This window comes from Cavia porcellus, unplaced genomic scaffold (assembly GCF_034190915.1).
Source record: "Cavia porcellus strain 051 isolate PalLab524CR breed Dunkin Hartley unplaced genomic scaffold, mCavPor4.1 scaffold_11, whole genome shotgun sequence".
Classification (NCBI taxonomy): Eukaryota; Metazoa; Chordata; class Mammalia; order Rodentia; family Caviidae; genus Cavia; species Cavia porcellus.
The window spans coordinates 55,781,205-55,804,294 of NW_026947494.1; the positions used below are offsets into that span (position 1 = coordinate 55,781,205).

Here is a 23,090-nt window from a genome sequence, read left to right on the forward strand (position 1 = left end):
CCACCAAGCCTGACTTGTGTTAGATAATTTTGCATCAGTTTGCCTGGGGTTGGGAATATTCACATAGCTAGTAAAACCTTCTTTTGGGTCTGTGAGAGTGTTTCTGGAAGAGATTAGCGTTTGAATTTAAGGAAAGCTGTCCTGACTGGTGTAGACAGAAATAACCCAGTCCACTGAGACCCCCAGTTGACCCACGGCAGAGTTTGCTCTACTCCTCTCCGCTGGGGCATCATTCTTCCCTGGCCTCAGACAGGAGAGCTCCTATTTCAGGCCTTCAGAGTCAGAGATCCTCAGGCCTTTGTCTCAGAGCGGGAGTTACACCTTTAAGTCCGGAGTTCTGTGGACTGTAGGCTCAGACAGACTTATACTACTGTAACTCATTGCTGGCTTTTTGTTTTGCAGATGGCAGGCAGTGGGGGTGAGACTCACTGTACCTGCAGTGACCCTAGAAATTGACCCAGGACTGTCTGAGGATAGGAAAATCTATTGCAGTCCCAGTCCTTTATATACAATGGCGTAGTATATACCTATATTCTATGTAGTATTTCTGTATATTTTGTGTCATGTCTCGGTTATTCAGAACTCCAATACAGTGTAAATGCTATTTAAATAATTGTAATACTGAAGTATTTAGGGAATGAGGGCATAAAAGTCAGTACATGCTCAATGCAACTATTTCCTGAATATTTCTGATCAGCACTGGGTTGAATCCACGGTGTTGAACCCATGGGTGAGAAGGGTCAACTGTATACATTTCTCTAGTTCTCTTGTTGGTTCTGTTTCTCTGGGGGATTCTAACTAATATGCTTGTAACCATGTTTTCATTTGTAAATGTGAGTGTATAACTCAGGTTACCTCCTACTTCATGAGACAAAGTGAAGAAACTCCCTGTCCATCACTTGCACAGTCCCACTTAGGATACAAGTTCATAGAACAAAAATGTTAACACTCACTCTTGAGTCATCTTTGAGATACCTAAAGGTTTTAATACACTTTTCTGAGTTTCTTTGAAATCCTAACACATTGGATCCTCATTACAACTGGATGTAGGGGTTATTAATATCATCCTCGTCTTATAGATAATTTTTTGAGGCACAGAAAGGTAAAAGCAACTTACTCAAGTTCATGCAGCTAATAAAATAGAAAGCAGAGTTCAAACTAAAGAGCCTGCTCTTGACATTCACTCTTAAGCTGCTCTTAGCTGATCCTGCCTCTGCCTGTGCTAGCTGCTTTCTGGTGTCCAGTACTTCTTAGGAAGATACATGCTGCGCGTTGGTTTAGAAAACTGACAAACTGACTGACTGACCAAGTGACCCCTTTAATAATTCCAATGTACTACATGAAATCTGAGCAATGAATATTTCCATCTAATGCAATATTAAGATTACCGACCCACATCGTGTTGATTTGTAGCAGTTATTTGTTGACTTGTTAAACTGTCCTTGTCTTGGACTTTGTGTTCCACTTTAGGGTAGAGAGTAGAAATGTCTACTCCTTCTGAATTTCTGAAACCATACTGCACCCAAGACTCACCCCAGAAGGTAGCACTTCTTGTTTGGCTCATAACTTGGAAGTTTAATTTGTTTTAACAATAGGACTTTCTGGTCACTGAGTTCCAAGCTCCTCTGTTATAAAAGGCAACATAATTAAAGCACTGCTTAGTGAATGAAGAGCTCAGGAATAGGTGGAGGGCTAATGTGTCTTGAATACTTTGCTGTATGCCAGGATTTGTACTATTGCATTATATATGTTTCCTCATTTAATTTTTGAGCCAGTCCCATGAAGCACTGATTAACTACCCCTTAATACAACTAAAGAAATTAATCTTTAAGTCTTTGAGGATTTTTCCTTAGACCTCACATGACAACCAGGTATGAGATGCCAACATGATCCTACCTAGTTGTGAAATGTGTGCTGCTTCCACCAAACAGTGCTCATTATGGATTAGAAGGCCTAGAATTGTTGGCTTATTCATTTATTTCACCTTCTGTGATGTTTGTTGAGCACTCACTATAGTATCAGTTACTCTTTTAGTCCCTGATAGTTCAATAATGTTCAAGAATGAAATTATGACTTCTCTGAAACCTCACTTTTACGGAGAGACACGGATAGACAAATGGGAGAGAGGTGATACCTAAGGAACAAATAAATCAATAGATAAATAAATTGGTTAATCAAGTATCTTAAAAAAATAAAACAGAAGTTTATGATAAAACAGTAACGGGGTCTACTAAGGACTGGATGGTCAGAGAGGACTTTGATCATGCTTCAAGTGAGTGAGGATTGATCAAGTAAAGCTGCTACCTGAGAATAAAACTTCTAGGTGGAGGGCACAGCTGGTGCAACTTGAATTGTTAGAAATAAACACACTTATGTCAACAAATGTTACATAAATGAAGCATTTAAATGTAAAACAGTTTTGAGATACAAGAAAAAATTTACAGTGTGTTTTGATAACATGGTATTTATTAATAACACTATTTAGGATCCATAATGCCGAAGGATTGCTTACCTACATTATGGGGTAGCAATAACCATGGAAACTAGTTATAAAATATAGCATGCAGAAGAAGAGACAATTCATGTAATAGCAGGCATTATTACCTATATAAAAAGTGAGTGCATTATTGAGAGAAACAAAAGAAAACTTGAATAAACACCTTACTTTTCTTGGAAAGAATCATTTACTCAAATTGTAAGACTACCAATTCTAGGTTATGCTAATAGTTTAACAATGTTTTAAACATAATATCTTGTCTGGGGGAAGGGAATAGAGTAATTTGTAAAAGCATTTGCATCATCAAACAATTGGTGTTAACACAGGAAATTTCGCCCTCTGAGATGTTAATATGGCCTATAAAGCTATAATAATTAAAATTAAAAGCTATAATAATTAAAATAATATAAATAATTAAAATATAATAAATTAAAACAGCTCAGGAAAAAAGTCTATGAAATAGAGCAATAATTCTAGAAATAAACATTTATAAAGTTTTGGTAGAAAATAAATTATTTAGAATGAGTTACAAATTGATAGATTATCTTATAAACATGAAATTTGGCCTATTAAATTGTAAGAAATAGAGTGACTTATGCTAACAGATGTAACATATACTAAGCATTTAAATGTAATAAATGTTTGGAGATACAATAAAAAATTTACATTGTGCTTTTATAAACTTGAAGTGAAGATTATTTAAAGATGTATGAATACCAGAAATTAATAAAGATGAGAAAACAGTTAAATTCTCTGAAACTAAAAATATTTAAAAATTAGAAACAAATGAAGAAAAACAGGGTAATCTATATGATCCATTACTTTGAAAAAGAATTACTATGTAATAAGATCTTAAAGAAAAACTATGGATTTCAAAAGAGAAATAATATCCAGGACAAAAAGTATATGAAAAATGTTCTGTACTAATAATAATTAAGGAAAAGCAAGTAATACATTAATAGGATCTTGTATTTTCTCTTCCTAATTGACAAAGATGGTAAAATGCTAACATTCAATGTCATAGGAACACATTAGATATCATGTGGTAGAGATGTATTAATTGATGTGAAAGAGACCTCTACAATGCATTTCAAGTGAAAACAGAAAGTTTATGCATTAAACAGATAATTAAGCACAATCTCCAGTTTCTTTTTTGTTGTTAAATTGTGGATATATATAGAATGTATGCTTATGCAAGAAGTTTTGTTAAGTTTTCTCTGAATGAGTGAGATTATAGTTGTTTGTATTCTTTTTATGCATATAATTAAAGAACTTATTTGATAGCATGGCCTTCAGATTTAGGTGGATCTGCTAGGTACTCTGTGACACTGGGAAAATTAAATAATATATCAGCAGGATTAGAAAAGTAACTACCATTTTCTCTTTGTGGGGCATCAAACCCACTAGATTCTGTTTTTTTTTTTTTTTCTTGCCGGTATCAGATGATGTCTCTGGATTGCATAATGTAATGTGGCTACAGACAGGGCAAGACAGTTACCACCTTGGCGAGATTACAAATCCACTCTGACAGGACTCTTTGGAATGTGTGCTCTTAGAGAGCCTCATGTGCCCTACTGTTCCAATTGGTCAGATGTGAAATAGCTTGGTTTATTTTTAGGCCAGGAGGAGCAGGTGAGAATACTTCTAAGAAGCCAAATGTTTCCCTACATTTTGCAAAAGCAAAATATAACATATTAAAGTAATACTGAGAACTACTTGAAGGTTGTTGTTTCTCAAAAGATTTGTGATACAAACACAGGGCATGTGATTCTTTCTGAAATGTGCCTGGAAAGGGGTGGAAACCAGTCTGTGGATTATTTATCCCAAAGGTGCCTTTGTCCAGACTCATAATCACACATGCATGTTTCAAGAAATAATATTTTCCAAAGTGGCACCTTGTGATCTTTTCAGTTGCATGTCCAGTTATCTAGGACCAAAGGCAAGACTAGAGGATTAAATAAATATGCATCAGATGAATGTCTCGTTATTCTCCTCAGGTTTTTGAAATTTCACACTCCTTCTCTTGCTCAGTTTCTTCATCATCCTTATATACAAACCTTTTCATCAGCTGTTCTTACTTTGCCACCCAGGCAAGGGTAGACCGAGCAGTCATAGAGAAAGCTTCATCTGCATATTTTCCATATTTTTGATGTAGTTAGCTTTATTCTTCCATTTGATTTTTGTAGGGAGTGGGTGAGGAGGGCAGTGAGTTACAGAACTCTTTGTCTAGTTAACCAATGCCTCCAGAATTTTAACAAGGGACATTCCTGTTAGTCTTGAGGCTACACTTAGAAAGTGGATGAGTCCCTGGAACTGGCCTGGAGAGTTTTATTTCCATCAGGCCTTCATTTGAGTCACAATAGGAGAGCTAGAGCCAATAAGATAAATGCAGGTTAGCAAGTGACTTCTTTGATTTAATATGGAAAAATACAAAATAATGGGAACTAGGTCAAAACTGGCACAGAGGATTAGGGCTTAAATCGAGTCAGACTTCCCTCTCCCGAGGGAAGGGAAGAGGCTCTGGTTGTAACTATCTACAAACCCCAACCTTTCGGCTTCATGCCTGGTGTTAATTAGGAGGCCAAAAAAACTGTGATGAATGTGCAGAGGACAAGAAGGAGAAGCGAAGAGGGCCAAAAAGGCTCTGGGAAGCTGAGAATCTTGGAGGACAGAGAGGTTTGCAGAAGCAGGTCCTCAGGTTGGAGAAAAAAATGGAGCCTGTTTCCTAGTCTCTGTGGATGGCCAGGAAGTTGACAAGCAGGAGGAGAGAAAGAAAAAGGGCAACAAGCTGAAGGATCCAGGAGAAGATAGGCACAGACATCCTATCGTGCAGATCTGCTGGGGTTTGGGTGCCATGCCCAGGATTTCCTCAGGTACACTCCACTTTGCCCCCTGTGGGCTTCATGCTCCTCTTACCCCTGCTAATTCTTACTATCATTTTGAAACCAGACTCTAGGAAGGGGTCAGCTATTTAGGACTGTCCTTCTTTAGGTAGGACCCCTCCATTCTCCTTTATATCCTGCTAACCTCTCAGAGAGACCACGCACACTCAGACATGACAGCCTCTTGGACTTCAGCACTGAATCTCTCAGGCTTGCCAGTCCTTTTCATTATTTAAGCAGGGTGCACAGCATCTGGGTTTAAGAGTACAGCTGGATGCAGTGCTCATCCTAACTTCAGCTGCAGCGTATTTCTGTGTGTGGTTGTCTGCATTAGGGATGCCTGTTCATGCTGGGAAGCTGAGTGGGAATTCTTTCAGTTCCATTGGCCTGGCAGGAATCATGTGCAAAGAGGTTCCAGTTCCACTCTGTGGTAGTTAGGATTGCTATGGGAATGAAGGAGCAGGTACACAGAATGCTCCAGTAGGCATGCTGAGCTCTGGAATTTGAATTTAAATGTAACTCTTCTTTGGTATTTGAAACCTATGATCCCAGGAGGCCAGGATAGCACAGTCCATGGGGTGCCTTTGTCAAGTCAGTCTTCAGCAGGGTTGGGTCAAAACTCTGAAGCCTTTAGGTAGAAGAGCAATATCAGACAGTTATCTGAGAAACTAAGCATGTTGTCTGCCAGGAAGGACATAAGTATCATACAGCGTGATTATTAGAGCACTCAAAGTTGTTCACATGGACAGTGTCTCTGAGTTTTCATGATGCTTAGTTGCATGACATTCTGAGATTTCTTCCACAGTTGTCTTTTCGGGACACTTCCTGCTACTGAAAACTATCTGTGCTCAGACATCCCTTTGAAAACTAAAGTTGGTCCATCCAATCAGACACAAGCACTGTTTGGGGGCATGGAAGGATAGACCTGTGAGAACAACGGGCGCAAATTCTTGCAGTCAAGACAGATACATTTTTGTGAGTGATCAGGGGAAACACAAAATTATTAAGTTACCACATATATGGGAAAATAGAGGATAGTAAGTGCTGAGTAAAAGAAAGGGAAGAGGGGCTTAGGAAGTGTTGCAGAATGACTGAATTTGTTTGAAAATATAAAGGTATTTGGCAGAACACAGATAATTTTGAAAGGATGGGTAATTATTTTCAGAAATACTGTAGACAGAGTTTGTGCGAGTAATAATATTCTTGGATTTGCATAGCATGTTGTACCTTTGAAGCACTTTTATATCTGTTTTTTCCACAAACTGTGCCTCCACCATACTCACACACGTAAACAATTTGCCTCATTCGGCTATGCATTTGAAGCATATTAAGTTTAAACTTTATAGTGCACTGAGATGAGTGATTGAAAAAGTGCTTTGCTCTATTTTATGAATGTTGAATAGTGACCTGCATCAAGCGTTCTCTCAGGAAGCTGAGGAGGAGGAGGCTCTCTCCCCAGTGGCCTGCCGGATCCTTGAGAGCTCTGGAATGAGGAGCTGTCTTGGAATCTGTTAACGCAGCTGTGTCCTGCTAGGTTTTGGGGTGTTTGTGAGGACAGAGAGCTTGTGAATGACAGAGAGCTAATGGGTAGGGAGCACATGAATGACAGAGAGTTCTTGCGGAAGATCACGGTCACATGTCTCAATCACTGTTGTGTCCAGGCACTTGTGTCCTACCTTGAATGCTGTTATGTGTTGCTTCCTGGTGTTCCTACCTTCATCTCAAATTTGACCTGTCTCCTTGGAGCTTATCCTCCTCCATTTGCTCTGTTCAATCAGCTTTCTCCTCTCAGATCTTAAGGTTTTGATGATTTGTTAATCAGCACCCTTCCCCATGCACTCTTAGAATCCATCCTATCTTCTGGACTTGCTCTGGACCAGCTCAAGACTTCTGAACTCTGAATACATGTCTGAAAAACTGTATTCATCTCCTCTCTAGTCACCTCAATTTCAATTTTGATGTTCTCTTTCTGTTTGGCTGTTCATCTGTTGTGGGCATAAACTTTGTGCTGTAAGCAGACTATTGTAAAGATGCCTGGCAGGTTTTCATGTCCTGTGCACTTTGCTTACCACTCCCTGGTTAGGATAGGGTTTCTGGGTAAAATATAGAACACTTAGAAAATATGAATTTCAGATAAATGAATACTTTTTGTCAGTGTTTTTTTTTTTTTTTTTTTTTTTGTCTTTTTTCCTTTTTATCGGTACTGGGGATCAAACTCAGGACTGCCTGCTTGCAAGGCAAGCGCTTATGCCACTGAGCTAAACCTTCAGCCCCATCAGTGTTTTTTAAAATTAAAAATATTACTAATATATGTTTGTAGTACGTAATGTTTACGTTCCTTGTGTGAGGTTGGTACATGGACATAACATCCCTCAATTCCTTTTTCATCCCCTTTCCCTTCCCTCCAACTCTTGATTCCCTTTATTTATAAATTAAGTGTCTCATGTAAGAGAGACTACTGGACATTTAAACTTGTGTGACTGATTTATTTCACTTAACATTGTGGTCTCAAGGTGCATTCATTTTCCTACAAATTAATACATTTTTTTTTTACCATCAGTATTTCTTAACATTGCATGGAACATCCCTATACTAAAAAAACATTAGTTGTTTATCTATAGTTTAAATTCAAAATGTATCCTGTATGATAATTGGATAAGTATGGTAATTCTTCTCAAATGAAGTTCTTGCTAACTTCTCTGTCCTTCCCAGAGTTTGGTCTGCATCTCAGTGGAAGGTCTATAGCATTTGTCACATTAGAACACTTACTCACAAACTCGAATCTGTTTTGTAAGAACATAGAATGTAACTAGTAAAACCTAGTCCTGTTTGTATTGTATATTTTGATTGTTGCTGAAAACCAGGGAGAATGTAAGGCAGTGTGAACACATAAATAGAACATTGTTTTTATTCCCTTGAAGTACCTAGAGTGACAGCTCTCATCCATTCTCAGAACACAGTGACATTTGTAATTGTTAATTATGATGTATCCACTTCATTTGAATAAGAACCACCCAAAGGATTGGTAGAGTACAGTAATGGATGTGTATGTGAATGGTTGACATGTAAGCCAACAAACAGAAGCACCAGAGAGGCAGGAGGAATTGCTCTGGGGAGAGAGAGAGAGAGAGAGAGAGAGAGAGAGAGAGAGAGAGACAGACAGAGACAGACAGAGACAGACAGAGACAGAGAGAGAATGCAAAGGACCATATGAATGAGAAATTGCCAGGACATTGCGAGTTCACTGTTGTTGTAGGAGGAGTATGAGTTGTTTGACACCACGGTAGTCTGTTTGAGACGTGGTTGTTAAACATTTGCCAGCACATCACTGAAAAAGAAGTTTGGCAAGTGAACAAAAACTGCAATATAAAGATTTTATATGTCATGTTCAGGAGACTGAGCTCTGTCTTAAAATCTATGGAGAGCTATTGGCTCCTTTAGAGCAGTGACATGCTCAAATCTACATCCTGAAAGACAACTCCAGAAAGAGACTGAGTGGGGCATGTATGGCAGCATGGTGATCACTTGGAGAGGTGCTGTGATACAGGCTGAGGGTGGTGGGGTAGGATAGGAGCAGCCCATTCAAGATGTGCTAAAAGGCATAAAGTGGACAGGATCTGGTCACTAAATTGGCTAAGTAGGATGATGAGGGAGATGTAGGTATTTCTGGATTGGGCATTTGTGGGGATGACTTCACCAAGTAGAGAAAGAATGCAAGCTTCAGAGGTGAAGATTTTGAGAGCTCCATCTGAACTTATTTTCGTTCACATTTCGTATGTACTATGTTTTTTGTTGATTTTTTTTTTTCAATATTGGGCATGAGACTCAGTGGCTTACTCATGTTATGCAAATGCTCCACCACTGAGCTACAATCACAGCCCTTGTTAAAATACTTATTTTGAAGTAGGGTCTCACTAAATTGCTCAGATTGTCCTCGAACTTGTAATCCTCCTGTTTCACCTTCCTAAGTAAGTGGGATGACAGGCATGCACCACCCATGCTAGGGTATTGCTAGAGTGTGGCTCCTCTTTTCATAAGCTATGTTCTCTCCCCAGTTGGACTCTGATCCAATATGATTGCTAGATCATATTAAGCAATATGCAGAGTCTTTAACTCATTACCATAGAAGGTAATCCCTCCAAACATGGTGTCATGAGGCCCCAAGCTCAGCTTGAGAATAGCTGCAAGCCATATTGTCTGTGTAGTTGAGCCTTGCAGGGTCTTTGAGCTGGGACCCAATCTCATCTGAAGATATGTTCTCCTTTGAGGGAAGCTAAGCACCAGAAGTGACCTGGTCTCCTGGTCAGCAGAACCACATGTCATATTTGGCAGGAGGAGTGTGCAAAGCAGTGGGTGATGACCTGGCTCTCTCTCTTTTTCTTTGTCTCTCTCTCTCTCTTTCTTTGTCTCTCTCTTTCTCTTTCTCTCTCTCTCTCTCTCTCTCTCTCTCTCTCTCTCTCTCTGTCTCTCTCTCTTTCTGTCTGTCTCTTTCCCCTTCTCTCCCTCCCTCTCTTTCTTTCCCCCTCCTTCCCTCCTTCTCTCCTTCTCTCCCTCTCTCTGTCTCTCTCTTTCTCTGCACAACCCTGTAAATCCTTTGATAAGGGAGTAAGCAGTTCCCACATGATCAAGAAAGCCCACTGAATTCCTGAAATAAATGAAGGCACAATGTACAGGGATTTCTGAGAAAAGCTAGTGTGGTGTGAGCACGAACCCTGGGTGTTACTGTGCAGGGAGAGGATTTTCCCCTCCTTTGAATGGTGTTCTTTGCTCTCAACTTAACTCATGCACTGGATTCAGTCCAAGTACATTTTGTTTCTTGATTTCCAGCCAGGCTGCTCTCAGTTGTAGCGCATTCTCTTCACTACTGTCCTTCCTGTAGCCCCTTCTGTCTTTTTAGAATCAATTCAACTATTGCATGTGACCAAAACTGAGGAAAACCCACCTGCCCAGGCGGGGCTGGTACCAGAGTGAGGCCACTGCCATGGGGCTCCTCAGGGAAGGGGTAGCCCCTTGCTGAATCAGCCTGCACCACTGCCTGGTCTGAAGGCAGCTGAAGCAGGACACATTTGAACTCTGGCCCCTGTCAAATGCTTTCCAGATGTGTAAACTGTAGCCTCCCACTGCACTGTGACTGTAGCTCTGCCAGCATCCATCTGCAGATTCCTAGTGCACAGGAAACTTGAAAGAGTATCTTTTACAACATCTGCCTTCTTTTCTCAGCTCTCCCTCCCTGCTTTCCCAGACTTGTCCTATATTTCATCTCATCTCTTACACAAATACATTTACGAATTGCTGTGCAGCTCCTCTAGGCTCCATGAGGCCAGCTTGCCTGTCTCACCCCAGAGCGTGTTCTTGGCTCTCAAGGCAGCTGAACAAAGCTCTATTAGAATCGCTGAAGAAGTATAAGGACTCCCTAGAGGAGCAAGAGTCGGCCTTCTCTGCTGGGTGGGTGCCAGTCCCAAAGCTGCAGAGGAGAGGGAGGTTTTGCTGTAAGGAGGCCAGGCTGAGCCCTAAAGATAACAGCAGGCATCTTTCTGAGGAGTGCCTGATGACCCCACTGAGAGAAGAGGAGGCCTGCTGGTGTGCTGCTCGTGGCGAGAATCTTCCTCCATGGTTGTTTAAGCAGAAACAAGTGGTCTTCAGGAAGACTGCCAGTATTCATATGCATGATGAGTTCCTTGCCTCTTCCCAGCCCCTCAGGGGATGGCATCCATCAGTTTAAGAGGCCAGAAGAGGACTTTTCCTGAATATAACTCAAAAGGAGAAAAGAGCTGGGGGTCCTGGAGTAGAACACAGCAGAAGATTGTCACCAAGGTGTTCACTCTCACAGGAAAGGATTCTGCCCTTCATCTGTCTTGACCATAGACTCTGTCCAGCTCCATTCCAGTGGACATGGAATGGAGCCAGCAGACAAACTATGAGAGGAAAAGAGAGTGTGATGCCAAGAGAGCAGAGAGGGGAATGGACCTCTGGCCTCTGTGGCTCGAGAGAGAGACAGTTCTAGGTGAGAAGTACTCACCTACCTGGGGACATGCAGGCCCACTTGAGAGACAGTGGAGTAACCAGGTTAAGAACTACTATTGATTGCCGTCCTCAGGGGTGGCTCTTTATACCCCACATCAGAAGATCTCATTCTTTCACCACTAGTGCATGATAATTGGATGACTTCAGTTGTCACAAGCACTTCAGCCTCTGGCTTTCCAATGAAGATCTAAGACTTAGCTGGGTTACTGTTAAAGTAGCCTCCATGTTTTTTTTTTTTTTTTAAAGTGAAAGTACATCAATCTCATACTTTAAGGTTTGGAAAAGCAAGGGGAGGAGACAGAGCAAGTCTTGAAATTCTTCTCCTTCATGGATATCTTGTCTTACAGATCCTGAAAGGCATTGGGCCTTTCTTGTGGCCATGATGGTTGCATTTCAAAGACTCTATACTCTTTCATATAAAAAGGGACAGGTGCAGGGGAAACAAATTTTCCTTCTATTTGGAAATTCAACTGTTGGTTTTCTGTGCAGCTCTGCTACCCTGTCAACCCCTTAAGGACAAAATGCAAGGCACATTTCCAGGCAGTTTGACTGATGATAAAAATGGCCCAGATAGTTAAGTTGCATGTGGACTGTGAAGAACACTGAATGAACCAACTTTGATTTCCGGATTGTTGTGACTTTTACTGTAGTGTCCTCTGGGGCAGTGAAGCTATGTATAGAAAGTTGTCACAGGAGAGTGTCATGGGGAGTGACCATGGTAGCCAGATTGGTTCCCACCTGCCCAATAAGAAATGCATCTCTTGTTCCTGTGATGCTCCCAGGGAAAAGATAGTGCTGGCTGGCTGGGAGTGGAGAGGATCTGAAATGGAAAACATGATGTATTTCATCCACTTGGGTGAGACCTGCAGTGAGACTCTAAGCTGGTATGAGCTCTACCTGTGGTACTGAATGATATCTGCTCTTGAGTGACATGTTTCTCTCACCGATGAAATATGACAGTATTGAAGGTATGTCATTTCTGTGATCAGCTTACCAAATATTGTGATTATTATCTCACCAGTAAATCCTGTCTTTTACTGGCTTTGTTGAATCAAGTTGCCTTGTTGGAGAGATCCATGAGGCCAGAAACAAAGGATGTTTTTACCAGCAAATAACTGAAGCCTTCATCTCCACAGCTTGTCTTGTATCGGGGCTGTCCCGTAGCACCTTAAGTGAGCTGGAAGGCAGGTCACCTCATTGACCCTTCGGGTGAGATCCTGGCTGTGCCTGACACTTTGTCTCCAGCCTTGGGAGAGGCTGAGAAGTTCACATCTAGCTAAGCATAGTCCAGATTCTTGACTCCGGAGACACCATAAGACAGAAAAAATATATTGTTTAAAGTTGATGGATTTTAAGTTTTGCTGGTCCTGATTTTCTTGTGCTCTATCAATTTAGCACTGAAAATTCTGCATTCCAGTAAAATCAGTCTTAGATGAACTGAAATAGTTGTCCCCCTTTTGGTGATATAGCAGTTGAAAACAATCATGTATGCACATGATGTTTCTCACTTAGCCTGATGTATCTTTAAGATATTTTTCTAGAAGTGGGCACTTGAGGTCTAAATGGTACATTTACCTAGAATCCTATTAGGGATTTCCAATTTCCCCTTCACAGGGTTAGGACCATTTTATTCCCCTGTTTGCAACATAAGAATCTCAACCATTAGTTTTCTTATTTGGTAATTGGAACAATCAAATCTGATTGTATGTGTAAATCCCAGCTGGCTCAGATTCTGCTAGAATAAAGAAATGGGCTTAATCATTAACGCTGGTAGATTTTAACATTATTTATTCTTTGCTTGTCTCCATGAACTCACTTTACTAAATACATATGGAGAAGGAAATGAATGTAATAAAGTAGCCAGACTCTCCTGGTGTCTGTGTCCATGTGGGCACGTGTCCTCTTGCTTCCTGCCTCCTGCCTTGCTTCACATAGCTGATTGACTGAAGTTTCAATTTTATATTCAATCTAGTATTTCATCACGAGTAGGATTAGGCCAGTAGTTCAGTACTAGATGACAGTACTAGAAGCATGTGATGTGGTAGAAGGAAAAAAAAAAGATTCTGGTTTGGGTGGCCCCTTTTAACCACTAGCAGAGTTGTCAAATTCGGATCACTGTATTATCAGGCCAATAATGTAGGGAAATGAGCATGGCTGGGAGGGAATACACATGAGCCCGACAGCAGACGCCCAATTTTGTGGTCAGAGAGAGGTGTAGATCAGTGTTGCCTCTTGCGCTTACTCAAGATAAACTGAAAATTTAAGTCAGGATTTAAGAAACCTTTGACTGAGGCCCTTAAAGGTATCCAAAATACAATATATGGAAGAAAGCATGTCCATTGGCCCTGCTTGGCTTCTAAGAGGAGGGAGAAAAGCATCGCCTTTGCAGCATACCTGTTTTTCTCCTCCTCCTGGGAGACACACACTGCACACATTGTCCCAGTGAGGAAATAATCTCAGGGAAGTTAAATAACTGGTCAAGATCTGAAGCAAAAACAGTGGCAGGTCCAGAGCCAAGTCTGCAGACACCAAAATTCTGGTCTTTTACACAGCGGTGCTCAGTGCTCTCAGGTGTAATTCAGCTCAGTTTTTTTTTTTTTTAGAGAATGTTCCAGAGAAGGGAAAAAAAAGGGAGCAGTATTGTTCTTATCTTTGTCACTCAGTGGCATAAACTGAATGACACATTCTCATTTATAAGAATTTTGGAAGCATGCTTGGTGGTTCCCTGTATGGGATTCCTGGTACCTCAACCTCTGTGAGCAAGTGGCATTTTCTCAACTGCAGAGGCAAAAAGCTGGAACTGTTCATCTCTGGTTTCCCCCATACCCTTTTAAACCTCTCTTTTTAAGAATCACTGTGGGGATGAAGGGGCTCAAAGGAGAGTAAAGTTAAATTTTGAACCATTCTGCCCTGGTCCTGCACCTGGCAGGGCATGAGGCCATGTTTGTTCCATCTCCAGTTTATAGTCCCTGCAGTCCCGCCACTGGGGCCCCAGGACAGCCTGTGAAGTGGCATTAATCGGGCATTTGTAAGGGGCCTGAATGGGGCTATTGTAAACAGAAATGAGCCCTGGGAAGTTCAGGCCCAGTAGTCATCAGTTAAGCTGAGTGCTGAAATCCTTACATTTTATAACCTGAAAGGCTGTTCTAGTATTTTTTATTTTTATCATTTCTCCAAGTTATTCTTGCATAAATCTACTTTAGAGCTGTGTAATCAGTACTTCTCTCTATTCAATCTCTTCATCTGGGGTTTCACTATTCTTTTAAAGTTTTCAAACTTTCATCAGTTTTACAGATTTAATTATGTTCTAGGTGATCAGGAGAAAATTGCCCACAGTCTTTACAACTCAAAAAGTCAGCCACTGTACAATGCCAAATTGCATGGCTGAGAGTAAGGACAGGTTTTGATGTTATTTGAGCACAATGCTTATTAATACATGAGGATGGCAGAAGTTAGCATTTTGACTATTAAGTTTTCTTGATTTGGAGCAAGCAGTAGACATCAGGTGGTTTTTTTTTTTTTTCTATACATTTCTGGAGACAGAGGGAAAAGTGACTTGTAAGTTATATGATTCTATTCATTTTCAGCTTAGCCAGAAAAGCAAAGACAGATTAGTGAATTAAAATCAAAGAAATCTCTTATGACATCAGCAAATTTGTTCTGTGAAAAACTAAGCCAGAGGAGAAATTATGCGATCAACAACTTTTCATTGTTAATTTTTCTTCTCCAGTTTTCAGTAATATTTGATAAAGTCAGTGAGGTCTTGGAATAAGCCAGGAATTGCTTTTGACTGATACTAATAGAAACTCAGTGTAACAGTGACATTAACAAAATAAGGCCTGTTTTTCCTTTCATATAAAACAAGCAAAGAGCCCAGGGCTAAGCGAGCAACGCCGTGGCCAGCAGAAGCCAGGCTGCCCCTACTTTTTCTCCTCTAGTTATTGCATGGCTGCTTCTAGTTTAAGATCATCTCACTGTCAAAGGAGGAATGCTGGTGCCTGATTCAGCACTTCTGCCTTGCAGACATCAGGAAAAGGAAAGGGAAATGGGTATAAACAGCTGCATGCCCCTTGAGTCAGCTTCAAACACTTGTGCCTGGAACATTCATCAGTGACTTCTGCTCTAGTCTCCTTTGCTTCCTGTGTCTATGAGGGAGGTCTGGGAGTATGGTTATTCAGCAGAGCACACTGTGGGTCGAACAGTGTTGGGGTCTGTTACTAAGGAAGAAGGAATAAGCTCCTGAGTGGACAGATGAGTGCCTGTGTTTCAGGTTCTGTGCTGGTTACTGATCTCTTTGTCCTGAGCCCAGGACTCTGTGGTGTGATTTTTAAAAAATTTTATTTAAAGAAAGAATAAAGAGAAAATTAAATAAAGCAAATAGAAAAAAGCAAGAAAAAAGTAGAATACAGAATTCAAAAACAAAATTAACATCATAAAATCACTAGTTGATGCATGTCACCTTAACAATAGTTGTTAAAGTTGTAAAATCGAAGCACAAAAAATGGCTAGGCACTCAAACATTGACAGTGCAATCTCTTCTGTTCAATGATCTAATATAAATTTAGTAATATGGTCATCTATGTTACACACTATACATACTGTTATATCCTTTAGAGCACTTCCCTTTCACTTTTACAATATCTATTATACTTTTTGGATCCCATTATTCCATCAGTTATTGTCTTTTATACTAGAGAGACGATGTAATACTTACTAATGTGAGTCTTGTTTATTTTACTAATGAGGATATTCTCAAGTTGCCTCCATTTACCTATAAAGGCCTCAAGATCATCCTTTTTATAGCTGAATAGTATTCCATTGTATAAAAATACCACACTTTTTTCATCTGCTCTGCAGTTGATGGGCATTATGGTTCTTTTCTTTTTTTTTTTTAAGTTTTTTTGTCTTTTTCTTTTTTATTGGTACCAGGGATCGAACTCACGACTGCCTGCTTGCAAGGCAGGTGCTTATGCCGCTGAGCTAAATCACCAGCCCTATGGGTGTTTTCAAGATTTAGCTATTACAAATTGTGCTACTATGAACATGGGTGCACATATATCACTGTGACATGACCTTTTCAATTTTCTGGGAAAATACCCAAGAGGGGAATAGCTGGATTGAATGGAACTTCTAATGATAGTTTTATGAAGAATCTCCATACTGATTTCCACAGTGGTTGCACCAGTGTGCACTCCCACCAACAGTGGAGAGGTGTTGCTTTTTCTCTGCAACCTCACCAGCATTTGTTAACAGTTGTTTTCCTGATGGCAGCCATTCTTTCCTGGGTGAGATGAAATCTCAATGCTGTTGTAATTTGCATTTCTCGAATGACCAGTGATAGTGAACATTTATTCATATATTTATTTGCCATTTGTTCATCTGAGATACCCATTTTTGCAGGGGATCTTTGAATTTGGGGGGTTTGATGTTTTTCAGTTGTTTATATGTTCTGGATGTAAGTTCTTTGTCTGAGGGGTTGTTAGCTAAAATTCTTTCCCATTCTGTGGGTTTTCTTTTCACTTTGTTGGTGATTTCTTTTGAAGTGAAAAAGCTTTTTAGTAATGTGAGATCTCAGTTGTTGATTCTTTGAAGCATTTCCCATGTTGTTTGTGTTTTATTCATGAATTCTCTGCCTACCCCTGGGTCTCCAAGATTTTTACATACCTTGTCCTCCAGTAGAATTAGTGTTTCTGTTCTAATATTTAGATACTTGATCCATTTTGACTTTAGTGTATGGTGATAGGCATCATCTATTTTCAGTCTTCAGCATGTGGAGAGCCAGTTTTTCCAACATCATTCATTGAAAAGGTTATTCTTCTTCCAGTGAACATGTTTAACCCCTCTGTCAAATATATGGTGGCTGATTGTCTTTGTAGTAGTGTTTGCATCTTCTGATCTGTTCCATTGATCCTCGGGTCTATTTATTTGCCAGTACCATGATGATTTTATTACTGTGGCTTTGTAGTATTGTTTAAAGTCAGGAATTGAGATGCTTCATGTCTTGCCTTTGTTGCCCAGAATTGCCTTTGCTATTCTAGGTTTCTTCTGTTTCCAGATGAATTTTAGGAATATTTTCTATAGATCTGGAAGGTATGTTGATGATATTTTGATTGGGATTGCATTGAATATGTATAACAGTTTTGGAGTATGATCATTTTCACAATATTGGTTCTTCCTAGCCAAGAGCAAGGAATACCTTGCATTTTCTAATGTCCTCTTCAATCTCTTTTTTTAAATAATAGTATAATTTTCAGCATATAAGTCTTTTACATTCTTGATTAGGGTGATTTTTAAGTATCTCATTGCTTTAGATGCTATTATGAAAGGTGATATTTCCATAATTTCTCTCTCAGGGAATTTTTTGTTTGTGTACAGAAATGCTATTGATTTTTTACTGTTAACTTTGTATCCAGCTATGCTGTTGTATTTATTACCTCTGGTAGTGTTTTAATGGAGTTTTTTGGGTGTTCTATGTAGAGTATCATGTCATCTGCAAATAATGATAATTTAACTTCCTCTTTTCCTATTTTTATTCCATTTATTTCTGCCTCTTGTCTGATTTCTCTGACTAATATTTCTAGAACTATGTTGAATAGGAGTGATAATAGTGGACATTCCTTATGTTGTTCCTATTTTAGAGTGAAGGCTCTCATTTTTTTTCCATTTAGTATAATGTTGGCTGTTGGTTTGTTAGAGATGGCCTTTATGAGACTGAGGTACATGCTGTCTATTCTGAGTTTCTGTAGAGTTTTTATGATGCACAAATGTTGGACTTTATCAAAAGCTTTTTCTGTGTCTATTGAGATGATTATATGATTTTTATTTTTGACTCTGTTGATGTGGTGTATTACATTTATTGATTTGTATATGTTGAACCATCCCTGCATTCCTGGAATAAATCCTTTGTAGTCATGGTGTATAATCTTGATGATTTGCTGCATTCTATTTACCATTATCTTATTGAGAATCTTTGCATCAGTGTGCATTAGTGATATTGGCCTACAGTTCTCCTTTTTGATTTGGTCTTTCTTTGATTTTGGTGTCAGAATGATACTTGCCTCCAAGAATGAGTTAGGGAGGACTGCTTCTTTTGCAATTTCACTGAATAGTTTAAGGAGTATTGGTTTCAAATTTCTTAGATTCTCCTCTAAATTTCTTAGATTTCAGCCATGAATCCATCAGGACCTGGGCTTTTCTTTGTTGATAAGTTTTTAATCACATTTTTTTATTGCAATAGCTGATATTGGGTTATTCAAAATTATTATATCTTCTTGATTGAGCTTTGGTAGTTCATATGTTTCTAGAAATCTGTCCATTTCCTCCGTGTTTTCCACTCTATGTGAGTAGAGATTTTCAAAGTAGGGGTTCATGATCTTTTAAGTTTCCATGGATCTGTAGTAATTTCCCTCTTTTCAGTGCTTATTGCATGGATTTGAGTTTTTTCTTAATAAGTTGGTTAGAGGTTTATCAATTTTGTTTATTCCCTCAAAAAAAAAACAGCTCTGATTCATTAATTTTTTTTTTTAGTTTCAATTGAATTAATTTTGGCTCTAATCTTTACAATTTTCTCTCTACTTGGAGCTTTGGGTTTGACTTGTGCTTCCTTTTCTAGAAGCTTGAAATGTAGTATTAAGTTATTTATTTGTGCTCGTTCCATTTTCTTGATGTGACTATATATTGCTATATATTTCCCTCTTTGGACTGCTTTCATTACATCCCATAGGTTACAGTATGCTGTATCTGCATTTTCATTGTACTGTAGGTATTGTTTTACTTCTTCTTTAATTTCATCTGTAACCCACTGGTTGTTTAGAAGGCTGTTATTTAATTTCCATGTATTTATGCAGGTTTTGCAGTTTCTTTTGCCATGGATTTCCAATTTTAGTGCACTATGGTCAAATATTATGTATGGGATAACTTCACTCCTTTTGCATTTACTTAAGAATATTTTATGAGTTAATATATAGTCTATTTCAGAGAATGTCCCATGTGCAGCTGAGAAGAATGTATATTCTGATGTGATTGGGTGGAACATTCTGTAAACATCTGCTAAGCCCATTCACAGGTATAATTCAGTTCTGTTATTTCTTTGCTGACTTTTTGTCTAGTTGATCTATCTCTTTGTGACAGTGGGGTGTTAAGGTCTCCTATTACAACTGGGTTCTTGGGTATTTGGTTTTTCATGTCCATTAGTATTTGTCTTATATAATTGGGTGTTCCTGTATTTTGGTGCGTATATATTTATAATTGTTATTTTTTCCTCTTGTAGTTTTCCACGTACACGTATATATGGCCTTCTTTATTTCTTTTACTCCTTTTAGGTTTGAAGTTCATTTTGTCAGCAGACAGAATAGCTACCCTGATTTTTTTCTGGGTTTGTGTTGCATGGAATGCTGTTTTCCACCCTTTGACTTTTAATCTATGAGTTTCTTTTTTAGTCAGATGTGTTTCTTGTACACAGCATATTGTGGGATCTTGTTTCTTGATCCATTCTGTCAACCTGTTTCTTTTGATAGGTGGGTGAATTGAGTCCATTTACATGGCTTGACTTTGCTATGTTGCATTTCTATTGTTGGTTTCCTGCTTTTCTCCCTTGTTTATTTTCTTGACCAGCCTGGTGGTCTCTTTCTGTTGTTGTTCTGGGGATTGTGGTCATTTTTATCTCTGTCTACTATGTCTTTCAATACTCTTTCTAGGGTTGGTTTGGTGGATGTGAATTTCTTCAGTTGTTCTTTGTCATGGAAGTATCTTTTTCTCTATTAAATTTGAAAGACAGTTTTTCTGGGTACATCAGTCTGGGTTGAAAGTCGTTTTCTTTTAGGGCTTGAAATACTTCACTCCAAGCTCATCTTAACTTGAAGGTTTGTGCTGAAAAGTCTGCCATGATTCTAATAGGCTTTCCTTGATAGGTGAGCTGTGTCTTTTCTCTAATAGCTTTTAGTATTATGTTTTTATGCTGTATGTCTGCAGTCTTAATTATTGTATGTCTAGGTATAGATCTATGTTGGTTGTGACTGTTTGACATTTTGTATGCCTCACTTATTTGTATATCAGACTTTTTGTCTATGTGTGGGAAATTTTCTGCTATTATTTCTGTGAATACTTTAGTTATGTCATTTTCACTGACCCCTGTCTCTTCACTGATGCCTATTAATCTTAAATTGTTTCTTTTGGCATCATATTGAAGCTTCTGGATTGTCATTTCATGCTGCTTTGTTGTTTTTATGAGTTCTACCCTTTCATGATTGCTATCTGTGATTCTGTCTTCAAAGTCTGAAATTCTATCCTCAGCTTCATTTAAATGGTTTTGCCAGCTTTCAGTAGAGTTTTTTGTTTCTTGGATATCTCTTTGAATTTGTTTCATGGATTCTGCTTGTTTTCTGCATTGTTCAAAGTTCAATCAATTTCCCATGCTCCTCTATTTTTTAAAATCTATTTCTTCTCTAGCTATGTTGAGCAACTTATTTACTAAGGTTATTAAATTTCTGTCTTTACATGACATTATTTCTAATTTGATTTCCTCTATAGCCTTATGGATTTGTTTCTTTACTTTATTTGCTATCTTTTCAGAGATTCCTGGTATATGACTTTTAAAGTCCTCTATTTCAATGTTGCCTGTACTTGCTCCTGATGGATTAGATGTTAGAGATTGCATTTTGCCTTTTTGTTTTGCAATTTTCACCTTTTGGATAAATATTTGTTCTTTTAATCCCAACAGTCTCAACTGTCTGTAGTGTGAATTTTAGGGTCCTACTGTGTGGTTGATGTTTGTCCAATTTCTGGGTACCACAATGTAGAGGAGAGCCAGTCACCTGAATTACTCCTACAGGCCTTTTGGGTAAGTTCTATGTTCTGTCTGGGCTAAAACTAAAACTGGTCTAGAAGTATTGATGTAGGTCAACTCTTAGTTCCTGCTGTTGCTATGTCTGCAGGTTGTTGCAGGTCACCAGATCTCCCTGTCTGTAGTGTTTGTGTCAGTGGAGGCCCTACTGTCACTGGGGGTCATATCAGCTCTTTTAATTCTCTCCAAGTTGGTGGAGGCCTTACTGGTGCACTCCTCAACCTGTCTGATGTTCTCTGTATGGAGAAGGGGACTACCCACTCTTTTGCCAGGTTCCTCAAGGTATTACAGTTGGAGGGAGTTTTACTTCTCCTATTTACCCCTTGCAGATCTCTATTTTAGGGGCAAACTCACTACACTGGCTGGAGTCTCCTGAGGGGTTCCTGAGTCTCCCATCTAGCCAGCATGGTAATTCACTGTAGTCCAAGGTTCTAAGAGAAGGGGTTGGATCCAAAGATCAGCTGCAGTACTAGGTCCAGGAGGTGGGTGGGTTCCCCAAGGGACAGCCCATGGTTGTAGTCTGAGGCAGCTAGGTCATGCTGTGGGTGTCCCAGGTGTTTCCACGGAGAGGCAGGCCCAGTGGCGGCAGTTCCAGGTGACCCAGTCCTGCTGGGGTGGGCCAGGTGTTCTGTGTGGTATGATTTTGAGGGTGGGGAGAACAATCTAAGCAACAGGTTACCTGGGTTCATCTGGTGAAGGATCACCCCCACAGTGCTTGCATCTGTGGTCAGATTGATTAGGCATGTGCACTTGTATCTATCTATAGTCATGTCATTATGATGGGGCACATTAGTTTCTCATGATTGCTGCACAAGGAAATTCATTCTTTTATAATTCTAGACTGGGTCAGTTTCACTCAATTGAATGCAAGATACTGACAAGTACTGGACTTCCTCTGGAGGACAGGAGAGGATCAATCCTTGATTCTTCCATATCTGGTGGTTGCCAGAAGACTTGGTCTTGAGGCTATATTACCCTAATCTCTGTCTTTACGTTACTTCCTGCTTTGTGTGCCCCCAAATTCCCTCCCTTGTGTCTGTAATTATGTTTAGGATAGACCTCAACTGTCCAGAATAAGATCTTCCTCTCAAGATCCTTAATTACATGTTTTGTCAGATAAGGTGACAGTTACGCTTTTGCTACCTAAAGTAAACAGCCATAGGTACCAATAATGATCACACAAACATGAGTGTTTGGGTGTCACCATTAGCACACTACATATGGGGAATAATTTGTATCTTGAATTACCTTGTCTAACATTATGTAAATATTTCCTTGTTGACAACTTCAAGGGTAATTAGTTTTCTTGCAAGTATAGGAAGATATTTAGGTCTGATTAAAATCATGTAAAGAACCACATACTCACCTCCTTTTATATGTTATAGACTACACTGACGTCAAATATTTGGGCTCTATTTTTTTCTCATTTTTTAAAAAGACATACTGAAGTATTATTTACAGAAAATAAAATTCATTCATTTTAAGTGTGAAACTGTATGTAAGGGCTTTGACAAAACTGTTCCCTCTTACCCTTTATAAATAATCCTTTCGCTCTACTGTCTTCCACAGAGACCACCGATTTGATTCTACTCTCTGTAGTTTTTGCCTTTTCAATGTTATAAAAATGGACTCATACCACATACTTCTTTCATTTAAATAATGATCTTGAGATTCATTTTTGTGTTGTAGGTACACCAGTCCGTTTCCACTGCTGTTGGTAGTTTAATGTCCACATGGATTCATTTTCAAGTTGATATTTACAGGGTGGTGAATTTGACAATTATGAATGAGACTTCTATAAACATTTGTATACAGTTTCTTTGTGCAAATATATATTTTCATTTCT

General features: G+C 39.2%; 1 long non-coding RNA gene across 5 annotated transcripts in view; it reads left to right on the forward strand.

Annotated features, from left to right (window-relative positions):
• LOC111754793 (uncharacterized) overlaps positions 1 to 23,090 on the forward strand; it is a 190,686-nt gene that overhangs the window by 32,251 nt on the left and 135,345 nt on the right. Inside the window, exon 1 of one of the 5 annotated variants that reach the window (XR_010050527.1) lies at positions 4,687 to 5,370. The exons of the other annotated variants lie outside the window; for them this stretch is intronic. This is a non-coding gene — a long non-coding RNA (uncharacterized LOC111754793). Of the gene's footprint in view, positions 1 to 4,686; positions 5,371 to 23,090 lie in introns of those variants that run through there. 5 annotated transcript variants of the gene reach the window in all.